The sequence below is a fragment of the Aristolochia californica genome, unplaced genomic scaffold, assembly GCF_029961685.1.
Source record: "Aristolochia californica isolate CCGP_79_NKW_82.1479 unplaced genomic scaffold, dmAriCali1.0.hap1 SCAF_1, whole genome shotgun sequence".
Classification (NCBI taxonomy): Eukaryota; Viridiplantae; Streptophyta; class Magnoliopsida; order Piperales; family Aristolochiaceae; genus Aristolochia; species Aristolochia californica.
In genome coordinates, this window is record NW_027181770.1 from 20610767 (window position 1) to 20633189 (window position 22423).

Sequence of the window (22423 nt, forward strand, 5' to 3'; positions counted from 1 at the left end):
TAACAATCATGGATGATTGTAAAGTGATTTATCATGCGTAACGGGCTATATTTTTGTAAGAAATGACTTTTGGATTGGATGTCAACACTCAATTAAAAATCCCCCGCTTCCCCCTTTCCTGACGATTGCAAAACCTGAGATATAAAAACTAATAAGATCTTACAATCCCGAAAATTACAGACAATCTTAGGAATTATCTCTCTCTACTTTTTTGCACTGTGCATTTTAATTTTAGATCTACACTTGTTTCTTAAATAAAAACTTTGGGTTTTCACTCTCCCTTCATCCTATAAACAAAAAAGGCAAATAGATCACAACAAAATGAAAATTTTAGAGGATATGTAAGGAAAAAAATTACAACAATAACAAATGTAAGTAATGAAAATTTATTCAGACACCACAAGTGAACACAAAAGTTTCATTAACCAAGTTTAGAAAATTCCACTAGTTCAACCTTAATTGCTTCGAATTTTATAATAATGAGATTTCTTCTGCACATGTTCTAGAAATGGATATGCATGCTAAAAACATGTTAAAGATGGAAATGGCCATGGATCCAAACATTTTAAAGAAAATAACAAAGGCTCATTAAATTCTCAAGTGAACGTGCGGTGGGATATTTACCCGAGTCAAAGAAATAATTATTTTTCCCATTTACAAAAAGCTGACCTAACAATCATGGATGTTTGTAAAGTGATTTTTCATACGTAAAGGGCTATATTTTTGTAAGAAATGACTTATGGATTGGGTTTCAACACACAGTTAAAAATCCCCAGCCTCCCCCCCCCTCCTCCCCCCCTTTTTCCCGACAATTGCAAAACTGGAGATATAAAAACTAAAAAGAGCTTAAAATCCCTAAAAATCACTGAAAATCTATGGAATTATATCTCTCAACATTTGTGCATTGTGCATTTCCATTTTAGATGTACACTTTTTTCTTAAATCAAAACTTTGAGTTTTCGCTCTCCCTTCATCCTGTAAACTAAAGACGCAAAAAGATCACAACAAAATAAAAAATTTAGAGTTTATGTATGGAAAAAATTTAAAACAATAACAAATGTAAGTGAAAAAAATTGATTCACACTCCACAAATGAACACAAACGTTTTGTTATCCAAGTTTGGGAAATTCCTCTAGTTCAACCCAAATAGCTTGGAATTTTATAAGAAAGAGATTTCTTCTACACATGTTTTAAAAATGGATATTCATGCTTGAAACATGTAAAAGGTGCAAATGACCTAGGGATCCAAAGATTTTAAAGAGAATAAAAAACACTAATTAAACTCTCAAGTGAATGTGCGGTGGGATATTTACTTGAGTCAAACAAACCATTATTTTGCCCATTAACAAAAATCTGACCTAACAATCATGGATAATTGTAAAGTATCAAGCATAACGGGCTATATTTTTGTAAGAAATGACTTATGGATTTGGAGTCAACACACAGTTAAAAATCCCCCACTCCCCCTTTTCCCAACTGTTGCAAAACCTGATATATAAAAACTAAAAAGTGCTTACAATCCATAAAAATTACAGACACTCTTTGGAATTATCTCTCTCTACATTTGTGCATTGTGCATTTATATTTTAGGTGTATACTTTTTTCTTAAATCAAAACTTTGAATTTTCGCTCTCCCTTCATGCCATAAACGAAAAAGGCAAACTGATCACAACAAAAGGAAAATTTTATAGTTAATTTATAGAAAAAATTTAAAACAAAAAAAAATTTAATTTATGAAAATTTATTCACACACCACAATGAACACAAAATATTTGTTATCCAAGTTTCGGAAATTCCACTAGTTCAGCCCTAATAACTTGGAATTTTATAAGAAAGAGATTTCTTCTACATGTTTTAAAAATGGTTATGCATGCATGAAACATGTTAAATTTGAGAATGACCTCTGGATCCAAGTCTTTTAAAGAGAATAACAAACTCTCATTAAATTCTCAAGGGAAAGTGCGATGGGATATTTACCCGAGTAAAACAAGCAATTATTTTGCCCATTTACAAAAAGTTGTACTAACAATCATAGAAGATTGTAAAGTGATTTATCATGCGTAACGGGCTATATTTTTGTAAGAAATGACTTATGGATTGGGAGTCAATGCTCAGTTAACAATCCCCTACCTCCACCTTTTCCCCACGATTACAAAACCTGTGATATAAAAACTAAAAAGAGTGTATAATCCCTCAAAATTTCAAACACACTTTGGAAATATCTCCCTCTAATTTTTTCCATTATGCATTTCCATTTTAGATGTACACTTTTTTCTTAAATAAAAACTTTGAGGTTTCACTCTCCCTTCATTTCGTAAGCAAAAAAGGCAAATAGATCACATGAAAATGAAAATTTTAGAGTTTATGTGTGTAAAAAATATTAAACAATAACAAATGTTAGTAAATAAAATTTATTCACACACCACAATTGAACACAAAAGTTTTGTTATCCAAGTTTGGGAAATTCCACTAGGTAAACCCAAATAGCTTGGAATTTTATAAGAAAGAGATTTCTTCTACACTTGTTTTTAAAACGGATATGCATGCTTGAAACATGTTAAAGATGCAAATGACCTATGGATCCAAAGCTTTTAAAGAGAATAACAAACGCTCATTAAATTCTCAAGTGAAGGAGCACTGGGATATTAACCCGAGTCAAACAAATAATTATTTTTTCCATTTACAAAAACCTGACCTAACAATAATGGATGATTGCAAAGTGATTTTTCCATGCGTAACGGGCTATATTTTTGTAAGAAATGACTTATGGATTGGGTGTCAACACTCAGTTAAAAATCCCCAGCCTCCCCCTTTTCCGGACGATTGAAAAACCTGAGATATAAAAACTAAAAAGAGCTTACAATCCTTAAAAATTACAGAAACTCTTTGGAATTAACTCTGTCTACATTTGTGCATTGTGCATTTTCATTTTAGATGTACACTTTTTTGTTCAATCAAAACTTTGAGTTTTCGCTCTCCCTTCATCCAGTAAACTAAGAGGCAAATAGATCATAACAAAATCAAAATTTTAGAGTTTATGCATGGAAAAAATTAAAAACAATAACAATTGTAAGTAAAGAAAATTGATTCACACACCACAAATGAACACAAAAGTTTTCTTATACAAGTTTAGGAAATTCCTCTTGTTAAACCCAAATAGCTTGGAATTTTATAAGAAAGAGATTTCTTCTACACATGTTTTAAAAATGGATATGCATGCTTGAAACATGTAAAAGATGCAAATGTCCTATGGATCCAATGCTTTTAAAGACAATAACAAATGCTAATTAAATTCTCAAGTGAACGTGTTGTGGGATATTTACCTGAATCAAACAAGCCATTATTTTTCCCATTAACAAAAAGCTGACCTAACAATCATGGATAATTGTAAAGTGATTTATGATGCATAACGGGCTATATTTTTGTGAGAAATGAATTATGGATTGGGAGTCAACACTCAGTTAAAAATCCCATGCCTCCACCTTTTCCAAAAGATTGCAAAACATGATATATAAAAACTAAAAAGTACTTACAATCCATAAAAATGATAGACACTCTTTGGAATTATCTCTCTCAACATTTGTGCATTGTGCATTTCCATTTTAGGTGTACACTTTTTTCTTAAATCAAAACGTTGAGTTTTCGCTCTCCCTTCATCCCATAAACAAAAAAGGCAAATTGATCACAACAAAATGAAAATTTTAGAGTTTATGTATGGAAAAAATTTTAAAAACAAAAAATGTAAGTAAAAAAACTTTATTCACACAACACAAATGAACACAAAAGTTTAGTTATCCAAGTTTGGGATTTTTCAATAGTTCAACCCTAAAAGTTTGGAATTTTATAAGAAAGAGATTTCTTCTACACATGTTTTAAAAATAAATATGCATGCATGAAACATGTTAAAGATGCAAATGACCTTTTGATCCATAGCTTTTAAATAGAATAACAAACGCTCATTAAATTCTCAAGTGAACGTGCAGTGGGATATTTACCCGAGTCAAACAAGCCTTTATTTTGCACTTTTAAAAAAAAGTTTACCTAACAATCATGTATGATTGTAAAGTGATTTATCTTGTGTAATGGGCTACATTTTGTAAGAAATGATTTATGGATTGGGAGTAAAGACTTAGTTAAAAATCCCCCGCCTCCCCCTTTTCCCGACGATTGCAAAACTTGAGATATAAAAACTAAAAAGAGTTTACTATCCCTAAAAATTATAGACTCTCATTGGAATTATCTCTCGCTACATTTGTGGATTGTTCATTTCAATTTTGGATCTGCAATTTTTTCTTAAATCAATAATTTGTGTTTTCGCTCTCCCTTCATCCTGTAAACAAAAAAGGCAAATGGATCACAACAAAATAAAAATTTAAGAGTTTATGTATGGAAAAAATTTAAAACAATAACAAATATAAGTAAAGAAAATTTATTCTCACACCACAAATGAACAGAAAACTTTTGTTATCCAAGTTTGGGAAATTCCACTAGTTCAACCGTAATAGCTTGGAATTTAATAAGAAAGAGATTTCTTCTACATATGTTTTAAAAATGGATATGCATGCTAGAAACATGTTAAAGCTGCAAATGACCTATGAATCCAAAGCTTTTAAAACGAATAACAAACTCTCATGAAATTTTCAAGTGAACGTGCGGTGGGATATTTACTCGAGTCAAGCAAGCCATTATTTTGCCAATTTACAAAAACCTGACCTAACAAACATGGATGATTTTAGAGTGATTTATCATGCGTAACAAGCTATTATTTTGTAAGAAATGACTTATGGATTGGTAGTCAACACTTAGTTAAAAGTCCCCAGCCTCCCCCTTTTCCCCACGATTGCTAAACCTGAGATATAAAAATTAAAAAGAACATACTATCCCTAAAAATTATAGACAGTCTTCGGAATTATCTCTCTCTACATTTTTGCATTGTGCATTTTCATTTTAGATGTACACTTTTTTCTTAAATCAAAAATTTGAGTTTTCGCTCTCCCTTCAACACGTAAACAAAAAAGGCAAATAGATCACAAAAAATCAAAATTTTAGAGTTTATGTATTGAAAATTTTGAAACAAAATTAAATGCAAGTAAAGAAATTTAATTCAACACAAAAAGTTTAGTTATCCAAGTTTGGGAAATTCCACAAGTTCATCCCTAATAACTTGGAATTTTATAAGAAATAAATTTCTTCTACACTTGTTTTAAAAAGGGATATGCATGCTTGAAACATCTTAATCATAAAAATCACCTACGGATCCAAAATTTTTAAAGAGAATAACAAACGCTCATTAAATTTTCAAGTGAACGTGTAGTGGGATATTTACCCGAGTCAAACAAGCCATTATTTTGCCCATTTAAAAAAAAGCTGACATAACAATCATGGATGATTGTAAAGTGATTTATGGGCTATATTTTTGTAAGAAATGACTTATGGATTGGGAGTCAACACTTAGTTAAAAAACCCCTCCTCCCCCTTTTCCCGACGATTGAAAAACCTGAGAAATAAAAACCAAAAAGCAATTTCAATCCCTAAAAATTTAAGACATTCTCTTGAATTATATCTCTCTACATTTGTAACGGGCAATTTTTTTTTGAAAGAAATGACTTATAGATTGGGAGTCAACACTCATATAAAAATCCCCACCTCCCCCTTTTCCCGACGATTTCAAAACCTGATATATAAAAACTAAAAAGAGCTTACAATCCCTAATAGCTTTGAATTTTATAAGAAAGAGATTTCTTCTACACATGTTTTGAAAATGGATATGCATGCTTGAAGCATGTTAAAGATGCGAAATACCTATGGATCCAAAGCTTGTAAAAACAATAACAAATGCTCATTAAATTCTCAAGTGAATGTGTAGTGGGATATTTACCCGAGTCAAAGAACCCATTATTTTTCCAATTTAAAAAAAGCAGACCTAACAATCTTGGAAGATTATAAAGTGATTTATCATGCGTAACGGGCTATTTTTTTTTTTTTTGTAAGAAATGACTTATGGATTGGGAGTCAACACTCATATAAAAATCCCCACCTCCCCCTTTTCCCGACGATTTCAAAACCTGATATATAAAAACTAAAAAGAACTTACAATCCCTAAAATTTATAGACACTCTTTAGAATTATCTCTCGCTACATTTGTGCAATGTGAATTTCTATTTTAGATGTACACTTTTTTCTTAAATCAAAACTTTGAGTTTTCGCTCTCCCTTCATCCCGTAACCAAAAAAGGCAAATAGATCACAACAAAATCAAAATTTTAGAGTTCATGTATAGAAAAAATTTAAGTCAATATTAAATTTAAGTAAAGAAAATGTATTCACACAACCCAAATGAACACAAAAGTTTTGTTATCCAAGTTTGGGAAATTCAACTAGTTCGACCCTAATAGCTTTGAATTTTATAAGAAAGAGATTTCTTCTACACATGTTTTGAAAATGGATATGCATGCTTGAAGCATGTTAAAGATGCAAAATACCTATGGATCCAAAGCTTTTAAAAACAATAACAAATACTCATTAAATTCTCAAGTGATGGTGCAGTGGGATATTTACCCGAGTCAAACAATCCATTATTTTTCCGATTTACCAAAAGCAGACCTAACAATCTTGGAATATTGTAAAGTGATTTATCATTCGTAACGGGCTATTTTTTTTAAGAAATGACTTATGGATTGGAAGTCAACACTCATATAAAAATCCCCACCTCCCCCTTTTCCCAACGATTTCAAAACCTTATATATAAAAACTAAACAGAGCTTAAAATGCCTAAAATTTATAGACACTCTTTGGAATTATCTCTCTACATTTGTGCAATGTGAATTTCCATTTTAGATGTATACTTTTTCTTAAATAAAAACTTTGAGTTTTCGTTCTCCCTTCATCTCGTAACAAGAAAAGGCAAATAGATCACAACAAAATCAAAATTTTAGACTTCGTGTATGGAAAAAATTTAAGTCAATATTAAATGTAAGTAAAGAAAATTTATTCACACAACCCAAATGAACAAAAAAATTTTGTTATTCAAGTTTGGGAAGTTCAACTAGTTCAACCCTAATAGCTTGGAATTTTATAAGAAAGAGATTTCTTGTACTCATGTTTTGAAAATGGATATGCATGCTTGAAGCATGTTAAAGATGCAAAATACCTATGGATCCAAAGCTTTTAAAAACAATAACAAATGCTCATTAAATTCTCAAATGAGTGTGCAGTAGGATATTTACTCGAGTCATACAAGCCGATATTTTTTTGATTTACAAAAAGCAGACCTAACAATCTTGGAAGATTCTAAAGTGATTTATCATGCGTAACGGGCTATTTTTTTGTTAGAAATGACTTATGGATTGGGAGTCAACACTCAGTTAAAAATCCCCCGCCTACCCCTTTTGCCGATGATTGCAAAACCTCATATATAAAAACTAAAAAGAGCTTACAATCCCTAAAAATTACAAACACTCTTTGGAATTATCTCTCTCTACATTTGTGCTCGAGCATTTCCATTTTAGATGTACACTTTTTCCTTAAATAAAAACTTTGAGTTTTCGCTCTCCCTTCATCCCGTAAACAAAAAAGGCAAATAGATCACAAAAAAATAAAACTTTTAAAGTTTATGTATGGAAAAAATTTAAAACTAACAAATGTCAGTAAAGAAAATTCATTCACACACCAGAAATGAACACAAAAGTTTTGTTATCCATGTTTTCGAAATTCCAATAGTTCAACCCTAATCGTTTGAATTTTTATAAGAAAAAGATTTCTTCTACACATGTTTTAAAAATGGATATACATGCTTGAAACACGTTAAAGATGCAAATGACCTATGGATCTAAAGCTTTTAATTAGAATAACAAATGCTCATTAAATTCTCAAGTGAACATGTTGTGGGATATTTACCCGAGTCAAACAAGCCATTATTTTGCACATTTAAAAAAAGTTGACCTAACAATTAGGGATGATTGTAAAGTGATTTATCATGCGTAACGGGCTATATTTTTTTAAGAAATGACTTATGGATTGGGAGTCAACACACAGTTTAAAATCCCCCACCTCCCCCTTTTCCTGACTATTGCAAAACCTGAGATATAAAAACTAAAAAGAGCTTAAAATCCCTAAAAAGTACAGACACTCTTTGGAATTATCTCACACAACATTTTTTCATTGTGCATTTCAATTTTAGATCTACACTTTTTTCTTTAATCAAAACTTTGAAATTTTCCTCTCCCTTCATCTTGTAAACAAAAAAGGCAAATAAATCACAAAAAAATAAAAAATTTAGAGTTTATGTATTGAAAATATTTAAAAGAATAACAAATGGAAGTAATGAAAATTTATTCACACACCAAAAATGAACACAAAAGGTTTGTTATCCAAGTTTTGGAAAATTCAACTAGTTCAACCCTAATAGCTTGGAATTTTATAAGAAAGAGATTTCATGTACACATGTTTTGAAAATAGATATGCATGCTTGAAGCATGTTAAAGATGCAAAATACCTATGGATCCAAAGATTTTAAAAACATTAACAAACGTTGATTCAATTCTCAAGTGAATGTGCAGTGGGATATTTACCCGAGTCAAACAAGCCATTATTTTTCCTACTTAAAAAAAGCTGACCCAACAAGCTTGGAAGATTTTAAAGTGATTTATCATGCGTAATGGGCTATTTATTTTTGTAAAAAATGACTGATGGATTGGGATTCAGCACTCATATAAAAATCCCCACCTCCCCCTTTTCCCGACGATTTTAAAACCTGATATATAAAAACTAAAAAGAGCTTACAATCCCTAAAAATTACAGACACTCTTTGGAATTATTTCTCTCTACATTTGTGCAATGTGAATTTTCATTTTAGATGTACACTTTTTCCTCAAATCAAAACTTTGAGTTTTCGCTCTCCCTTCATCCTGTAACAAAAAAAGGCCAATAGATCACAACAAAATCAAATTTTTAGAGTTCATGTATGGAAAAAATTTAAGGCAATATTAAATGGAAGTAAAGATAATTTATTCACACACCACAAATGAACAGAAAAGTTTTGTTATCCAAGTTTGGTAAATTCCACTGGTTCAACCCTAATAGATTGGAATTTTATAAGCAAGAGATTTCTTCTACACATGTTTTAAAAATGGATATGCATGCTTGAAACATGTTAAAGATGCAAATGACCTATGAATCCAAAGATTTAAATAGAATAACAAACGCTCATTAAAGTCTCAAGTGAACGTGCGGTGGGATAGTTACCTGAGTCAAACAAGCCACTATTTTTCACATTTACAAAAAGCTGCCCTAACAATCATGAAGGATTGTAAAGTGATTTATATTGCATAATGGGCTATATTTTTTGAAAGAAATGACTTATGCATAGGGAGTCAACTCTTAGTTAAAAATCCCCGCCTCCCCCTTCTCCCCACTATTGCAAAACTTAAGTTTAAACACTAAAAAGAGCTTTCAATCCCTTCAAATTACAAACACTCTCTGGAAGTATCTCTCTCTACATTTGTGCATTGTGCATTTCCATTTGAGTTGTACATTTTTTTCTTAAATCAAATGATTGAGTTTTCGCTCTCCCTTAGTCTGGTAAACAAAAAAGGAAAAAAGATCACAACAAAATGAAAATTTTAGAGTTTATGTAAGGAAAAAATTTAAAGAACTAAAAAAAGTAAGTAAAGAAAATTTATTCACAAACCACAAATGAACACAAAAATTTTGTTAACCAAGTTTGGGAAATTCCGCTAGTTCAACCTAATTGCTTGGAATTTTATAAGAAAGAGATTTCCTCTACAAATGTTTTAAAAATGAATATGCTTTCTTGAAACATGTTAAAGATGCAAATGACCTGAGGATCCAAACATTTTAAAGAGAATAAAAAATTCTAATTAAATTCTCATGTGAACGTGCGGTGGGATATTTACCCGAGTCAAAAAAGTCATTATTTTGCCCATTTACAAAAAGTTGACCTACCAATCATAGGTAATTGTAAAATAATTTGTTATACTTAACAGGCTATTTTTTTTCAAATGATTGACTTATGGATTGGGAGTCAACAATCAGTTAAAAATCCTCCGCCTCCCCCTTTTCCCGACAATTGAAAAACTTGTGATATAAAAACAAGAAAGAGCTTACAATCGCTAAAAATTATAGACACTCTTTGGAATTATCTTTCTATACATTTGTGCATTGTGCATTTTCATATTACATGTGCACTTTTTTCTTAAATCAAAACTTTGAGTTTTTGCTCTCCTTCATCCCATAAACCAAAAAGGAAAATAGATCACAACAAAATCAAAAGTTTAGAGTTTTTGTATGGAAAAAATTTAAAATTATAACAAATTTAAGTAAATAAAATTTATTCACACACCACAAATGAACACAAAAATTTTGTTATCCAAGTTTCGGAAATTCCTCTAGTTCAACTCTAATAGCTTGAAATTTTATAAGAAAGATATTTCTTCTACACATGTTCTAAAAATGGATATGAAGGCTTGAAACATGTTAAAGATTCAAATGACCTATGGATCCAAAGCTTTGAAAGAGAATAAAAAATGCTAATAAAATTCTCAAGTGAACGTGCGGTGGGGTATCTACCCGAGTCAAACAACCCATTATTTTGCCCATTTACAAATAGATGACCTAACAATCATGGATAATTGTAAAGTAATTTATCAAGCGTATTGGACTATATTTTTGTTAGAAATGACTTATGGATTGGGAGTCAACACTCAGTTAAAAATCCCCCGCCTCCCCCTTTTGCCGATGATTGCTAAACCTCTTATATGAAAACTAAAAAGGGCATACAACCCAAAAAATTACAAACACTCTTTGGAATTATCTCTCTCTACATTTGTGCATCGTGCATTTCCATTTTGAATGTACACTTTTTCCTTAAATCAAAATTTTGAGTTTTCGCTCTCCCTTCATCCCGTAAACAAAAAGTCAAATAGATCACAACAAAATGAAAATTTTAGAGTTTATGTATGGAAAAAATTTAAAACAATAACAAATGTCAGTAAAGAAAATTCATTCACACACCACAAATGAACACAGAAGTTTTGTTATCCAAGTTTTGGAAATTCCAATAGTTCAACCCTAATAGCTTGAAATTTTATATGAAAAAATTTTCTTCTACACATGTTTTAAAAATGGATATGCATGCTTGAAACAAGTTAAAGATGCATTTGACCTATGGATCCAAAAATTTTAAATAGAATAACAAATGCTCATGAAATTCTCAAGTAAACGTGCGGTGGGATATTTACTTGAGTCAAACAAGTCATTATTTTGCACATTTACAAAAACCTGACCTAACAATGATGGATGATTGTAAAGTTGTTTATCATGCGTAACTGGCTATATTTTTGTAATAAATGACTTATGGATTGGTAGTAAACACTCAGTTTAAAGTCCTCCACCTCTCCCTTTTCTCGACTATTGCAAAACCTGAGATATAAAAACTAAAAAGAGCTTACAATCCCTAAAAAGTATGGACACTCATTGGAATTATCTCACGCTACATTTTTGCATTGTGCATTTCAATTTTAGATCTACACTCTTTTCTTTAATCAAAACTTTGTGTTTTCGCTCTCCCTTCATCCTACAAGCAAAAAAGGCAAATAGATCACAAAAAATGAAAATTTTAGAGTTTACGTATTGAAAAAATTTAAAAGAATAACAAATGGAAGTAAAGAAAATTTATTCACACAGCACAAATGAACACAAAAGTTTAGTTATCCAAGTTTGGGAAATTCAATTTGATCAACCCTAATATCTTGGAATTTTATAAGAAAGAGATTTCTTCTACACATGTTTTGAAAAATACTGATGGATCCAAAGCTCTTAAAAACAATAACAAACGCTCATTAAATTTTCAAGTGAATGTGCAGTAGAATATTTACCCAAGTCAAACAAGCCATTATTTTTTCGATTTACAAAAAGCTGACATAACAATCTTGGAAGATTGTAAAGTGATTTATCATGCGTAATGGGCTATTTATTTTTGTAAGAAATGACTTATGGATTGGGAGTCAACACTCATATAAAAATCCCCACCTCCCCCTTTTCCCGACGATTTCAAAATATGATATATAAAAACTAAAAAGAGCTTACAATCCGTAAAAATTATAGACACCCTTTGGAATTATCTCTCTCTACATTTGTGGATCGTGCATTTCCATTTTAGATGGACACTTTTTTCTTAGATCAAAACTTTGAGTTTTCGCTCTCCCTTCATCCCGTAAACAAGAAAGGCAAATAGATCACAAGAAAATGAAAATTTTACAGTTTATGTATGGAAAAAATTTAAAACAATAACAAATGTCAGTAAAGAAAATCCATTCACAACCTACAAATGAACACAAAAGTTTTGTTAGCCAAGTGTGGGAAATTCCAATAGTTCAACCCTAATAGCTTGAAATTTTATCAGAAAAAGATTTCTTCAACACATTTTAAAAATGGATATGCATGCTTGAAACATGTTAAAGATGCAATTTGACCTATGGATCCAAAGCTTTTAATTAGAATAAAAAATTCTCATGAAATTCTAAAGTGAACGTGAGGTGGGATATTTACCCGAGTCAAACAGTTCATTTTTTTGCACATTTACAAAAAGCTGACCTAACAATCATGGATGATTGTAAAGTGATTTATGATGCATAACGGGCTATATTTTTGTTAGAAATGACTTATGGATTGGGAGTCAACACTCAGTTTAAAATCCCCCACCTCCACCTTTTCTCGACTATTGCAAAACATTAGATATAAAAACTAAAAAGAGCTTACAATCCCTAAAAAGTACAGACACTCTTTGGAATTATCTCACAGTACATTTTTGCATTGTGCATTTCAATTTTAGAGCAACACTTTTTTCTTAAATCAAAACTTTGAATTTTCCCTCTCCCTTCATCCCGTAAACAAAAAAGGCAAAAAGATCACAAAAAATGAAAATTTTAGAGTTTTCTATGTAAAAAATATTAAACAATAACAAATGATAGTAAATAAAATTTATTCACACTCCACAAATAAACACAAAATTTTTGTTGACCAAGTTTGGGAAATTCCACTAGTTAAACCCAAATAGCTTGGAATTTTATAAGAAAGAGATTTCTTCTACACTTGTTTAAAAAATGTGAGATGCATGCTTGAAACATGTTAAAGATGCAAATGACCTATGCATCCAAAGCTTTGAAAGAGAATAACAAACGCTCGTTAAATTCTCAAGTGAACATGTGGTGGGATATTCACTCGAGTCAAATAAATAAATATTTTTCCCATTTACAAAAAGCTGACCGAACAATCATGGATGATTGTAAAGTCCTTTTTCATGCGTAACGTGCTATATTTTTGTAAGAAATGACTTATGGATCAGGTGTCAACACTCGGTTCAAAATCCCCAGCCTCCCTCTTTTTCGGACGATTGCAAAACCTGAGATATAGAAACTAAAAAGTGCTTACAATCCTTAAAAATTACAGAAACTCTTTGGAATTATCTCTCTCTACATTTGTGCATTGTGCATTTCCATTTTAGATGTACGCTTTTTTCTTAAATCATAACTTTGAGTTTTCGCTATCCCTTCATCCTGTAAACTAAAGAGGCAAATAGATCACAACAAAATGAAAACTTTAGAGTTTATGTATGGAAAAAATTTAAAACAATAACCAATGTAAGTAAAGAAAATTGATTGACACACCACAAATGAACACAAAAGTTTTGTTATCCAAGTTTCGGAAATTCCACTTGTTCAACCCAAATAGCTTGGAATTTTATAAGAAGGAGATTTCTTCTACACATGTTTTAAAAATGGATATGCGTGCTTGAAACATGTAAAAGATGCAAATAACCTTTGGATCCAAAGCTTTTAAAGAGAATAACAAACGCTAATTAAATTCTAGAGTGAACGTGCGGTGGGATATTTACCTGAGTCAAACAAGCCATTATTTTGCCCATTTACGAAAAGCTGACCTACCAATCATGGATGATTGTAAAGTGATTTATGGGCTAAATTTTTGTAAGAAATGACTTATGGATTGGGAGTCAACACTTAACTAAAAATCCCCCACCTCCTTTTCCCGACGATTGAAAAACCTGAGAAATAAAAACCAAAAAGCGCTTTCAATCCCTATAAATTACAGACATTCTCAGGAATTATCTCTCTCTAAATTTGTGCATTGTGCATTTACATTTTACATCTACACTTTTTTCTTAAATCAAAAGTTTGAGTTTTCGCTCTCCCTTCATCTCGTAAACAAAAAACAAAAATAGATCACAACAAAAAGAAAATTTTAGATTTTATGTATGGAAAAAATTTAAAAAAATAACAAATGTAAGTAAAGAAAATTTATTCAAACACCACAAATGAACACAAAAATATTGTTATCCAAGTTTGGGAAATTCCGCTTGTTCAATCCTAATAGCTCGGAATTTTATAAGAAAGAGATTTCTTCTACACATGTTTTAAAAATTGATATGCATGCTTGAAACATGTAAAAGATGCAAATGACCTATGGATCCAAAGCTTTTAAAGAGAATAACAAACGCTAATTAAACTCTCAAGTGAACGTGCGGTGGGATATTTACCTGAGTCAAACAAACCATTATTTTGCCCATTAACAAAAAGTTGACCTAACAAACATGGATTATTGTAAAGTGATTTATCATGCATAAGGGACTATATTTTTGTAAGAAATGACTTATGCATTGGGAGTCAACACTCGGTTAAAAATCTCCAGCCTCCCCCTTTTCCCAACGATTGTAAAACCTGATATATAAAAACTAAAATGTGCTTACAATCCTTAAAAATTATTGACACTCTTTGGAATTATCATTCTCTACATTTGTGCATTGTGCATTTTCATTTTAGGTGTACACTTTTTCTTAATTCAAAACTTTGAGTTTTGCTCTCCCGTCATCCCATAAAAAAAAAAAGGCAAATTGATCACAACAATATGAAAATTTTAGAGTTTATGTCTGGAAAAAATTTAAAACAAAAAAAAAATGTAAGAAAAGAAAATTTATTCACACACCACAAATGAACACAAAAGTTTTGTTTTCCAAGTTTGGGATTTTCCATTAGTTCAACCCTAATAGCTTGGAATTTTATAAGAAATAGACTTCTTCTACACATGTTTAAAAAATAAATATGCATGCTTGAAACATGTTAAAGGTGCAAATGACCTATGGATCCATAGCTTTTAAATAAAGTGACAAACGCTCATTAAATTCTCAAGTGAACGTGTTGTGGGATATTTACCCGAGTCAAACAGGTCATTATTTTGCACATTTGAGAAAAGCTTACCTAACAATCATGTATGATTGTAAGGTGATTTATCGTGTGTAACATGCTATATTTTTGTAAGAAATGTCTTATGGATTGGGAATAAAGACTCAGTTAAAAATCCCCTGCCTCCCCTTTTCTCGACGATTACAAAACCAATGATATAAAAACTAAAGAGTGCTTACAAATGTAAGTAAAGAAAATTTATTCACACACCACAAATGAACACAAAAGTTTTGTTACCCAAGTTTGGGAAATTCCTCTAGTTCAACCCTAATTGCTTGCAATTTTATAAAAAAGAGATTTTTTCTACACATGTTTCAAAAATGGATATGTAGGCTTGAGACATGTGAAAGATGAATATGACCTATGGATCAAAAGCTTTTAAAGAGAATAAGAAAAGGAATTTAAATTCTCTAGTGAATGTGCGGTGGGATATTTACCCAAGGCAAACAAGCCATTATTTTGCCCATTTACAAAAAGCTGACCTAACAATCATGGATGATTGTTAAGATTTATCATGCGTAACAGGCTATATTTTTGTAAGAAATGACTTATAGATCTGGAGTCAACACTTAGTTAAAAATCCCCCGCCTCACCCTTTTCCCTTCGATTGCAAAACCTGATTTATAAAAACAAAAAAGAGCTTACAATCCCTAAAAATTACAAACACCCATCTGAATTATCTCACTCTACATTTGTGCAATGTGCATTTCCATTTTACTTGTACACTTTTTTCTTAAATCAAAACTTTGAGTTTTCACTATCCCATCATCCCGTTAACAAAAAAGGCAAATAGATCAGAACAAAATGAAAATTTTAGAGTTTATGTATGGAAAAAAATTAAAAAAATAAAAAATGTTAGTAAAGAACATTTATTCACACAATACAAATGAACACAAAAGTTTTGTTATCCAAGTTTGGAAAATTCCACTAATTAAACCGTAATAGCTTGGAATTTTATAAGAAAGAGATTTCTTCTATACTTGTTTTAAAAATGGATATGCATGCTTGAAACATGTTAAAAATTCAAAAGACCTATGGATCCAAAGCTTTTAAATAGAATAACAAACCCTCATTAAAGTCTCAAGTGAACATGCGGTGGGATATTTACCCGAGACAAACAAGCCATTATTTTGCCTATTTACAAAAAGCTGACCTAACAATCCTGGTTGATTGTAATATGATTTATCATGCGTAATAGGCTATAGTTTTGTAAGAAATGACTTCTGGATTGGGAGTCAACATTATGTTAAAAATCCCCTGCCTCCCCCTTTTCCGTACGATTGCGAAAACTGATTTTTTTTTTTAAAAAAATAACTTACAATCCCTAAAAATTACAAACACTCTTCTGAATTATCTCTCTCTACATTTGTGCAATGTGCATTTCCATTTTAGTTGTACACTTTTTTCTTAATCAAAACTTTGATTTTTCGCTATGCCTTCATCCCGTTAACAAAAAAGGCAAATAGATCACAACAAAATGAAAATTTTAGAGTTTATGAAAAAAACTAAAACAATAACAAATGTAAGTAAATAAAATTTATTCACACACCACAATTGAACACAAAAGTTTTTTTATCCAAATTTGGGAAATTCCACTAGTTAAACCCCGATAGCTTGGAATTTTATAAGAAAGAGATTTCTTCTACATTTGTTTTAAAAATGGATATGCATGCTTGAAACATGCTAAAGATGCAAATGACCTATGGATCCAAAGCTTTTAAATAGAATAACAAACGCTCATCAAAGTCTCAAGTCAACGTGCGATGGGATATTTACCCGAGTCAAACAAGCCATTATTTTGCCCATTTAAAAAAATCTGACCTAACAATCATGGAGGATTGTAAAGTGTTTTCTCATGCGTAACGGGCTATATTTTTGGTAAGAAATGACTTATGGATTGGGAGTCAACTTTAAGTTAAAAATCCCCCGCCTCCCCCTTTTCCCCACTATTGCAAAACTTGAGATTTAAAAACTAAAAAGAGCTTTCAATCGCTTAAAATTACAGACACTCTCTGGAAGTATCTCTCTCTACTTTTGTGCAATGTGCATTTCCATTTAAGATGTACACTTTTTTCTTAAATCAAAACTTTGAGTTTTCGCTCTCCCTTCATCTTGTAAACACAAAAGGAAAAAAGATCACAACAAAATGAAAATTTTAGAGTTTATGTATGGAAAAAATTTAAAGCAATAAAAAAACTAAGTAAAGAAAATTTATTCACACACAACAAATGAACACAAAATTTTTGTTATCCAAGTTTGGGAAATTCCGCTAATTCAACACAATTACTTGCAATTTTATAAGAATGATATTTCCTCTACAAATGTTATAAAAATGGATATGCTTGCTTGAAACATGTTAACGATACAAATGACCTATGGATCCAAAAATTTTAAAAAGAATAAAAAAACCTAATCAAATTTTCAAGTGAACGTGCGGTGGGATATTTACCCGAGTCAAACCAGCCATTATTTTGTCCATTTACAAAATGTTGACCTAAAAATCATAGATGATTGTAAAGTCATTTATTATGCTTAATGGGCTATATTTTTGAAAGGAATGACTTATGGATTGGGAGTCAACAATCAGTTAAAAATCCTCCACCTCCTATGTTTCCGGACGATTGCAAAACTTCAGATATACAAAAAAAAGAGCTTAAAATCGCTAAAACTTATAGACACTCTTTGGAATTATCTTTCTCTACATTTGTGCATTGTGCATTTCTATATTACATGTGCACTTTTTTCTCTCTCCTTCTTCCCGTAAACCAAAAAGGCAAATAGATCACAACAAAATCAAAAGTTTAGAGTTTATGTATGGAAAAAATTTAAAATTATAACAAATTTAAGTAAAGAAAATTTATTCACACATCACAAATGAACTCAAAAGTTTTGGTATCCAAGTTTAGGAAATTCCTCTAGTGCAACCCTAATAGCTTGGAATTTTAGAAGAAAGAGATTTTTCTTCTACACATGTTTTAAAAATGGATATGAAGGCTTGAAAATGGATATGCTTGGTTGAAACATGTTTAAGATGCAAATGACCTATGGATCCAAAGCTTTAAAAGAGAATAAAAACGCTCATTAAATTGTCAAGTGAATGTGCGGTGGAATAGTTATCCAAGTTAAACATGCTATTATTTTGCCAATTTACAAAAAGCTGACCAAACAATCATATATGATTGTAAAGTGATTTATCATGCATAACGAGCTATATTTTTGTTAGAAATGACTTATGGATTGGGAGTCAACACTCAGTTAAAAATCCCCCCCTCCCGCTTTTGCCGACGATTGCAAAACCTGAAAAATAAAAACTAAAAGGAACTGACAATCCCTAAAAATTACAGCACTCTTTGGAATTATCTCTCTCTACATTTGTGCATCGTGCATTTCCATTTTATATGTACACTTTTTTCATAAATCAAAACTTTGAGTTTTCGCTCTCCCTTCGTCCTGAAAAAAAAAAAAAAGGCAAATAGATCACAACAAAATGAAAATTTTAGAGTTTATGTATGGAAAAAATTTAAAACAATAACAAATGTTAGTAAATAAAATTCATTCACAGACCAAAAAAGAACACAAAAATTTTGTTATCCAAGTTTTGGAAATTCCAATAGTTCAACCCTAATAGCTTGAAATTTTATAAGAAAAGATTTCTTCTACACATGTTTTAAAAATGGATATGCATGCTTGAAACATGTTAAAGATGCAAATGACCTATGGATCCAAAGCTTTTAATTAGAATAACAAATTCTCAGAAAGTTCTCATGTGAACGTGCGATGGGATATTTACCCAAGCAAAAAAAGCCATTATTTTGCACATTTACAAAAAGCTGACCTAACAATCATGGATGATTGTAAAGTGATTTATCATGCGTGACGAGCTATATTTTTGTAAGAAATGACATAAGGATTGGGAGTCAACACTCAATTAAAAATCCCCCACCTCCCCCTTTTCTCAACGATTGCTAAACCTGAGATATAAAAAGTAAAAAGAGCTTACAATCACTAAAAATTACAGACACTCTTTGGAATTATCTCTTGCAATATTTTTGCATTGTGCATTTCCATTTTAGATCTACACTTGTTTCTTAAATTAAAACTTTGAGTTTTCACTATCCCTTCATCCCGTAAACAAAAATGGCAAATAGAACACAAAAAAAATGAAACTTTTAGAGTTTATTTATTGAAAAAATTTAAAAGAATAACAAATTGATGTAAAGAAAATTTATTCAAACACCAAAAATGAACACAAAAGTTTTGTTATCAAGTTTGGGAAATTCAACTAGTTAGGCCCTAATAGCTTGGAATTTTATAAGAAAGAGATTTCTTCTACAGATGTTTTTAAAATGGATATGCATGCTTGAAACATGTTAAAGATGCAAAATACCTATGGATCCAAAGCTTAAAAAAACAATAACAAATGCTCATTAAATTCTCAAGCGAACGTGCGGTGGGATATTTACCCGAGTCAAACAAGCCATTATTTTGCCCATTTACAAAAATCTCACCTAACAATCATGGATGATTCTAAAGTGATTTGTCATACGTAACAGGCTAAAATCCCCCGCCTCCCCCTTTTCCCAACGATTGCAAAACCTGATATATAAAAACTAAAAACTTCGTACAATCCATAAAAATTACAGACACTCTTTGGAATTATTTCTCTCTACATTTCTGCATTGTGCATTTTCATTTTAGATGTACATTTTTTTCTTAAATCAAAACTTTGAGTTTTCGCTCTTCCTTCTTCCCATAAACAAAATAGCCAAATAGATCACAACAAAAGGAAAATTTAAGAGTTTATGTAGGAAAAAATTTTAAAAAATTGAAACTTTTTTCTTAAATTGAAACTTTGTGTTTGCGCTATTCCTTCATCCCGTAAACAAAAAAGGCAAATAAATCACAAAAAATAAAATTTAAGAGTTTATGTATTGAAAAAATTAAAAAAAATATTAAATTTAAGTAAAAAAATTTTATTCACACACCACAAATGAACACAAAAGTTTTGTTATCCAAGTTTGGGAAATTCCGCAAGTTGAACCCTAATAGCTTGGAATTTTATAAGAAAGAGATTTCTTCCACACATATTTTAAAAATGAATATGCATGCTTGAAACATGTTAAAGATGGAAATGACCTATGGATCCACAGCTTTTAAAGAGAATAACACACGCTTGTTAAATTCTCAAGTGAATGTGCAGTGGGATATTTACTCGAGGCAAACAAACCATTTTTTTGCCCATTTACAAAAAGTTGACCTAACAATCATGGATGATTGTAAAGAGATTTATCACACATAAGGGGCTATATTTTTGTTATAAATGACTTATGGATTGGAAGTTAACAGTCAGTTAAATCCCTCGCCTCCCCCTTTTCCCGACTATCGAGAAACCTTAGAAATAAAAACTAAAAAGAGCTTTCAATCCCTAAAAATTACAGACATTATCTGGAATTATCTCTCTCTACATATGTGTATTGTGCATTTTTATTTTAGATCTACACTTTTTTCTTAAATCGAAACTTTGTGTTTTTTCTCTCACTTGATCCCGTAAACAAAAAAGGAAAATAGATCACAACAAAATGAAATTTTTTGAATTTATGTATGGAAAAAATTGAAAACAATAAGAAATGTATGTAAAGAAAATTTATTCACACTCCACAAATGAACACAAAAATTTTGTTATCCAAGTTTGGGAAATTCCACTAGTTCAACCCTAATAGCTTGGAATTTTATAAGTAAGAGATTTCTTCTAGACATGTTTTTAAAATGGATATGCATGCTTGAAACATGTTAAAGATGCAAATGACCTATGGATCCAAAGCGTTAAAAGAGAATAAAAAATATTCATTAAAATCTCAAGTGAACGTGTGGTGGGATACTTACCTGAGTCAAACAAGCCATTATTTTGCCCATTTACAAAAAGTTGACCAACCAATCATAGATAATTGTATAGTGATTTATTATGCGTAACGGACTATATTTTTGTAAGAAATGACTTATGGATTGGGAGTGAACAATTAGTTAAAAATCCTCTGCCTCCCCCTTTTCCCTTCGATTGTAAAACTTGAGATATAAAAACAAAAAAGAGCTTACAATACCTAAAAATTATAGAGACTCTTTGGAATTATCTCTCTTTACATTTGTGCATTGTGCATTTCCATTTTACATGTGCACTATTTTCTTAAATCAAACTTTAAGTTTTCGCTCTCCTTCATCCTGTAAACAGAAAAGGCAAATAAATCACAAAAAAATCAAAATTTTAGAGTTTATGTATGGAAAAAATTTAAAACAATAACAAATGTAAGTAAAGAAAATTTATTCACACACCAAAAATGAACACAAAAGTTTTTTTATGCAAGTTTGGGAAATTTCTCTAGTTCAACCCTAATAGCTTGCAATTTTATAATAAAGAGATTTTTTCTACACATGCTTTAAAAATGGATATGCAGGCTTGAGACATGTGAAAGATGCAAATGACATATGGATCCAAAGCTTTTATAGAGAATAAAGAACTCTCATTAAATTCTCTAGTGATCGTGCGGTGGTATATTTACCCGAGTCAATCAAGCCATTATCTTGCCCATTTACAAAAAGCTGACCAAAAAATCATGGTTGTTTGTAATAAAATTTATCATGCGTAACGGGCTATATTTTTGTAAGCAAAGACTTATGGATTGGGAGTCAACAGTTAGTTAAAAATCCCACACCTCCACCTTTTCCCAACGATTGCAAAACCTGATATATAAAAACTAAAAAGAGTTTATAATCCTTAAAAATTATAGAAACTCTTTGGAATGATCTCTCTCTAGATTTGTGCAATGTGCATTTCAATTTTATTTGTACACTTTTTTCTTAAATAAAAACTTTGAGTTTTCACTCTCTCTTCATCCCGTTAACAAAAAAGGCAAAAAGATCACAACAAAATTAAAATTTTAGAGTTTAAGTATGGAAAAAAATTTAAAACAATAACAAATGTATGTAAAGAAAATTTATTCACACCACAAATGAACACAAAAGTTTTGTTATCCAAGTTTGGGAAATTCCACCAGTTAAACCCTAATAGCTTGGAATTTTATAAGAAAGAGATTTCTCCTACACTTGTTTTAAAAATGGTTATGCATGCTTAAACATGTTAAAGACTCAAATGAC